The sequence below is a fragment of the Perognathus longimembris genome, chromosome 15 (assembly GCF_023159225.1).
Source record: "Perognathus longimembris pacificus isolate PPM17 chromosome 15, ASM2315922v1, whole genome shotgun sequence".
Lineage (NCBI taxonomy): Eukaryota > Metazoa > Chordata > Mammalia > Rodentia > Heteromyidae > Perognathus > Perognathus longimembris.
This window is the reverse complement of record NC_063175.1, coordinates 48,293,416-48,299,415: the sequence shown is the minus strand read 5'-3', so window position 1 is coordinate 48,299,415 and position 6,000 is coordinate 48,293,416.

Here is a 6,000-nt window from a genome sequence, read left to right as displayed (position 1 = left end):
CAAGTATGTGTCAAGTTATGTGCATGCAACTTGCAGGCCCATTATCATGCCACAGATAAATGTTGGAACTGAAAGCAGCACCCAGAGGCTTGGACTGGATTTCCGATTAACAGTCAGGACTCTGATCAGAGATTTCAAACTCAGTAAACATGTCAAAGAGATACACTTAGGGGTTAAACCTCCCCGATCAAGCAGAAAGGAGGTAAACAATTATTCTGGTCTACCACAAACAAAAAGGGATGCATACCAATTACGTTAAATAAACGAAGTCAGCTTATTTTATCTGGCATTCCTTTCCGGTTCTGCATTGTTGGTAAGGATTAGGACTGGAGAATGCAAAACCGCACCGATCTTAAAGCTTCTGCTTAAAGCAGCCAGGCCACGGGCCTGAGAGTCTTGGGTGTGTGTTGGTGGGTGTAGGGGTCCGAGGGGTGAGCAAGAATCAAAGCCCTTTCAATCAACTGTTGCGAAGCTTGCCTGGGACTGCTTAACCTCTTGCATTTCTTCTGAGCTCAAAGAATCAGCATCTAATCACATGGTTCCTCAGGAGTTTTCTGGACTCTGTAGTTTTCAGAATATTTTGTCTAGCTGTTTCTTTGTGTTGACTACAAAAAGACCCTATAACCGTTCCTCTCACCTCAGCCCTGTGAGTGCTCTAGATCTAATAAAGGCTTCTTTCAGGTCCAGGGGTAGGATTGAAAGAGTGATTGCCAAGGCTCCAGCACCCTAAAAATGCTGAAATGCCGGCTCAATCATCTCAAGGCAGCTTCCCCACACCAACCAGCCTGCCAGTCTTCCGTGAGGACCAGTCCAAAACCTAGGGCTTAACTTGGCTGCAAACAGAGATCACCTAGTAGACACTTACTTGGCCTGGTGGCTGATAGAGAGCTACTGTAGAAGAATCACACCCAAGCCTGAGCTACAGTCATTTCTCAGAGCTCCTGTGCGTGTTGATGGGCCTTGGGCTCTCTTTTTCATTTGTCCTTGCACACACATAGGGTATATGGACGGTGTTTTTGGAGAAAAGTAGGGTTGAGGGCATGAGATGGAGCCCACACTGCTTTTCTTAACTTTAGGGCTTAAGCATTGGATGAAAACCACTGCCTTTGTTTTCTCACCTTTACAGCGCAGAAAAGAACAGAACCAATGAGAAGAACAGAAACTCTTCTGTGTCCCAGGGTTGTGGGCTGTTCCTGCAGAGTGATTAGAGCACTGTGTCCATGTGCCAAGTCGTCAGTAAATATATGTTGTTATTATTCTTTGGGCCAAATTTCTGGAACACTATCGTCCTCCATTAAACGATCATTATCCATCATCCATGCAACCATGTGGCTATCTTAGCCTCCATTGTAGTGAAGACATGGAATCTACATATAGCTAGGATCTAGTGACTTCGATTGTGAATGCCAAGACATACATACATACATATACATATATATACATATACACACATACATATACATATAACAAATATGGACTGCTGTGTTTTCTTTAATTCTAATCTCTCTTGGAAGACTGTGGGCTCAGTACAGAGCCCTTTATGTTGTTGCTAATGCTCTAGATGTTATACAGCTAGAGGGTAGGTCAGTAGTAAACCAAATATTCAGCATCCAGGAGGCCCTGGGTTCTTCCCCACCCCCAAAACAGTTCAAACGAAAATAACACAAGCTCCTTGATCGGTAAGTTTGAAGTCCATATTATCACTACCCTGGCATTGGTCACAGATGGGTTGAGTCAGATCTCTAAACACATTTGCTTCATGATTGGATTTAAAATATGTACAAATCAGACAGTTTCAGAGCACAGCTTTTCCCCAAGGAGAAGTATGTTCATCCCATCTTCTAGCAACTGCTGTTGTGTTTGACTTATGCAGAGTTTTATTCATTCAAAAATATCTGGTAAAGCATACCATTAACAACACCAATATCAAATCTGTTCAGTGACCCTGGCCATCCATTCGAGAAAGCAAATTTCTTATGGGAAGCAAATGCGACAAGACAGCATGAATGAATGGTCCAATAGAACAATATCCAAAAAGAAAGAAAGTGGAAGAAAAGCAATTAAAAGATGAGGTGCCATTTATGACCTCTGATGGGACAACCTGGATATATATGTATACTTATAAATATTTATATTATATATTTTATATAAATGCAAATATATTTATATATAAAATAACACACACATATATGAATCCTATGCGATGGAGATTACCATTTCTATTTATGGATAAACTGAGTCCCAAGGGGATGGAGCAAATGGATCAGGGGCAGTGACCAAGCAAGTGTAAATTTGAATTTTAGGTCTAGGTTTGTTCTACATCCTAATGCTGTTTATCTAAGAAAAAAAAAATTAAAGAACTAAAGTCAGCCTCACATCCAGAGGGAAGACATATTTTATTTTCTGTAATCATACACATGTCACTGGCTTGGATTCTGGTGATAAATTTATTCTACCATTAAAGATAACTTGGTAGGTTAGAAATATAATTCAGAGGCAAAGTGCCTGCATTTGATCTCCAGTCGCATACAAAAAAAAGTGTCTTGGTTTAGTTCAGAAAAGTCAAAAGTCAACATTTCTTATTACCTGTCAAACTGGCTTGGTATCATATTACTGAGTTGCATATCTTCCACGTCTCAATAGTATCAAATGACTTTGTAGGGGTATAATTAGCTATATAAATGTAAAACAGAGATGGTTTTTTAAAATACATAACTTATTATATTATCTTTAAGTAGTTGTACAAAGAGGCTTCAATACCTCATGTCAATTCATGAATAGAATGTATCATGATCAGTGTCACCCCTTTCATTTCCAATTAGGCACTTGGCTTACTTTTTCATAATATTTTGGGCACAAAAGATTCTCTTCAGTATTGTCTAAAAATTATTATTAATATTGCTTAACTAACCTTTAACTAGACAAAAAATGTATGATTATGTCATGGACATAGGAATCAGACATTTCTTTCTATCTTGGGAGACATTTGCAGAGACACATAGGCTTGATGAACTTTCAGAATCTGTGCAAGTTACAACTTAGGCTGGTTTAATGTTGAGCTAGCATACACACCCCAAAACCGGGGCTTTAGAAACTCACTCACTGCATTAAGGACACTTTGACTTCTTGCCTTGAGCAATTCCTCATTAGTGCTTAGACACCAGTGCGCTTCAACAGTTTTAAGACTGGACCTTAATTCTCTGAGCAGACCTGGCTGTTTGTCAATCAAAACCGAAACTGGAGGAAAGCTTTTTCTTGGGGAGAGCTTATCTGAGTTTGGTCACTAATAGTGAGTTAACATTACTCATATCCTGTAGTCTTTTTTTCTATAAGGCCTCATCATACAGTCAGGCACCTATCATTACATTTTAGTGAGAGCAGTGAGGAAAAAATCTCTCATTTAAAACAACAACAACAAAAGCAATTAATAGACCTTTCCTTTAGGGTTACCTGGACTCTCGTAACTTACCACATAACTATCTTAACTTGAATTATAAGGAACTGATTTGTGATCTGCTTTAAATGTAGTATAGACTTTCTGCTTCCTCCTCCTCCTCCTCCTCCTCCTCCTCCTCCTCCTCCTCCTCCTCCTCCTCCTCCTCCTCCTCCTCCTCCTCCTCCTCCTCCTCCTCCTCCTCTGCCTCTTCTTCCTTCTATTTTTTTTATTCTTTTGGTGCCAGTACTGGGACTTGAAGTCAGAGATACGGCATTGTCTCTTAGCTTTTTCACTGAAAGGATGATGCTTGGGTTACAGCTCCATTTCTGGCATTTTTGCTGGATCATTGGAGGTCAGAGTCTTGTGGCGTTTCCTGCCTAGGCTGTCTTTGAGCCTGGAGCCTCAGATCTCAGTTTCCTGAGTCACAAAGATCACAGGTGTGAGCCACCAGCCTCGCAAGCCTTATGAGCACCAATTAAAATGTGATGATGATTAATAATGAATAACTAATAGTGAATAATTAGTGATTACTTTTATAGTAACTTTCATTTGTGCTGGTCCTATTGCTTGAACCCAGGGTCTGGGTGCTGTCCTTACGCTGCTTTTGTGCTCATGGCTCTACTCTAGCACTTGAGCCACAGCTCCACTTGTAGCTTTTTGGGTGGTTCATTAGAGATCTAAGTCTTATAAACTTTCCTGCCTGGGCTGGCTTTGAACCACAATCTGAGCCACTAGGATTACAGATGTGAGCTGCCAGGGTCAGGCCCGTTTAACTTCTTTTCAAACCATTTTGTCTTTTCTAACTCTATAATGATTTCTCCAAATAAGACATTAGAGTGGCTTAAAACTATGCTGGCTTTGTTTAGAGGGTATGTTCTGTCTTGTAGCCAACTTTGTCCTTTTCCCTTTTCATTGGAAATTGTCCCCCAACTCTCCCCCGGCCCCCCGGCCCACCTTTTCTCCAACCAGCCATCTTTCCTGCCCACAGCCAACACTGAGCCTCCTGTTTCACAATACCTGCTCTGCAGCGATCTGCCCTAGAGCTCAGCCCCCAGCCCCTGGGACGCAGTAAGCTAGTTGTGTAATGATCCATCTGATCTCTGGTTTGTTTCAGGGCAGTGACAGTCTGTATGGAAAACACGGTTGAGTGGCATACTGCAAAGAAATAGCCACACCGTCTCCCCCAAGGAGCATTGAGGTCCCTATCATTAATCTTTGCAATGCTCCTAGGAAAGAGACAAGGGACAAGTTCTCTCATGCCAGCTGCTCCCAGATGAGGGGTTAGCTAGGGAGATTAAGGTGGCCCTGTCAGGTTGTGTAGCACTGGTGAGAAAGTATGAGTCTAAAGAGAGAAAACGTAAGACCCCTGGGGTTCCTACTGCATGCAACCTCCCGGTACTGGCCTCTACATGCAGGTTGCAGCCTGAGCAAAAGCAGGCTTATCTTTTGCAGGAAGGCTTGATTTTTCCAGGGACAGATATCCATGTATACAGCTTCTTCCACTTGGCTGTGTTCTCCCATCTAGTGCCCCAAGCTCAGCACTAAATGTCTGTTATTAGCAGCTGCTCCTGGGTTGAAATTCCAGGCCTGTAGGCAAAGGTTTTGCAAAAGGTCTACCTGTCACTGAAATGCTCGGACCACACATTCACAAGATTCCATCCCAGGCAATATGGACTATTCGCTTGACCAGCCGGCCACCTTCTCTAGCCCTTTGTTCTTATGGGTGCTCAACATGAAGGACTAGAACTGCTGGTGCTGGTGGCTCACATCTGTGATCCCAGCTACCCAGCAGGCTGAGATCTGAGGATCGTGGCTTGAAGTCAGCTCAGGCAGGAAAGTCTGTGAGACTTTTATCTCCAATGAACTACCAAAAGAGCCAGAAGTGGAGCTGTAGTTCAAGTGGTAGAGCACTAGTTTTGAGGGGGGAAAAAAAAAAAAGCTCAGAGACAGTCCAGGCCCTGAGTTCAAGCCCCAAAACTCACACACACACACACACACACACACACACACACACACACACACACACAATGACCAGAACTAACCAGGTGATAAAGCAGGCTCTGACAACACTATTGTGTGGCAGAACTGGTATATAATGGACATGGTTGTGTTTTTATTCTTTTGCTATTTTTAAAATACAGATTCTTGCTATGTAGTCCAGTCTGGCCTCAATCTCTCCAACCTCCTACTGCAGCCTCTCAAGTGCTGGGATTGTAGGCATGCACCACCACATCTGGCCACATTACTTTCCTTGAAAAGCTGCAGGTCCACACACAAGGCTTAATATAGTTTAATGAAGCCAGCAATTCATCTGCTATAACACGATCGATTGTTTGTACAACTATCATCCACAGGCAATGGCAGTAAAGTTACCAGAATAGGAGGAGTTAGAAAATAAAAATGGAACCTCTGGCCTGCAGGTCGGAATCTTCCTCCCAAAATGGGATCAAACACTTTTGTGACACAATTTAAAGTGATCTCGTTTTTTATAAGTTCCGGGATGGATTTAATTTTTATGTGCTCAGTGAAATCACTCTTTAGACCACGTGTTAGGCAAAACAACA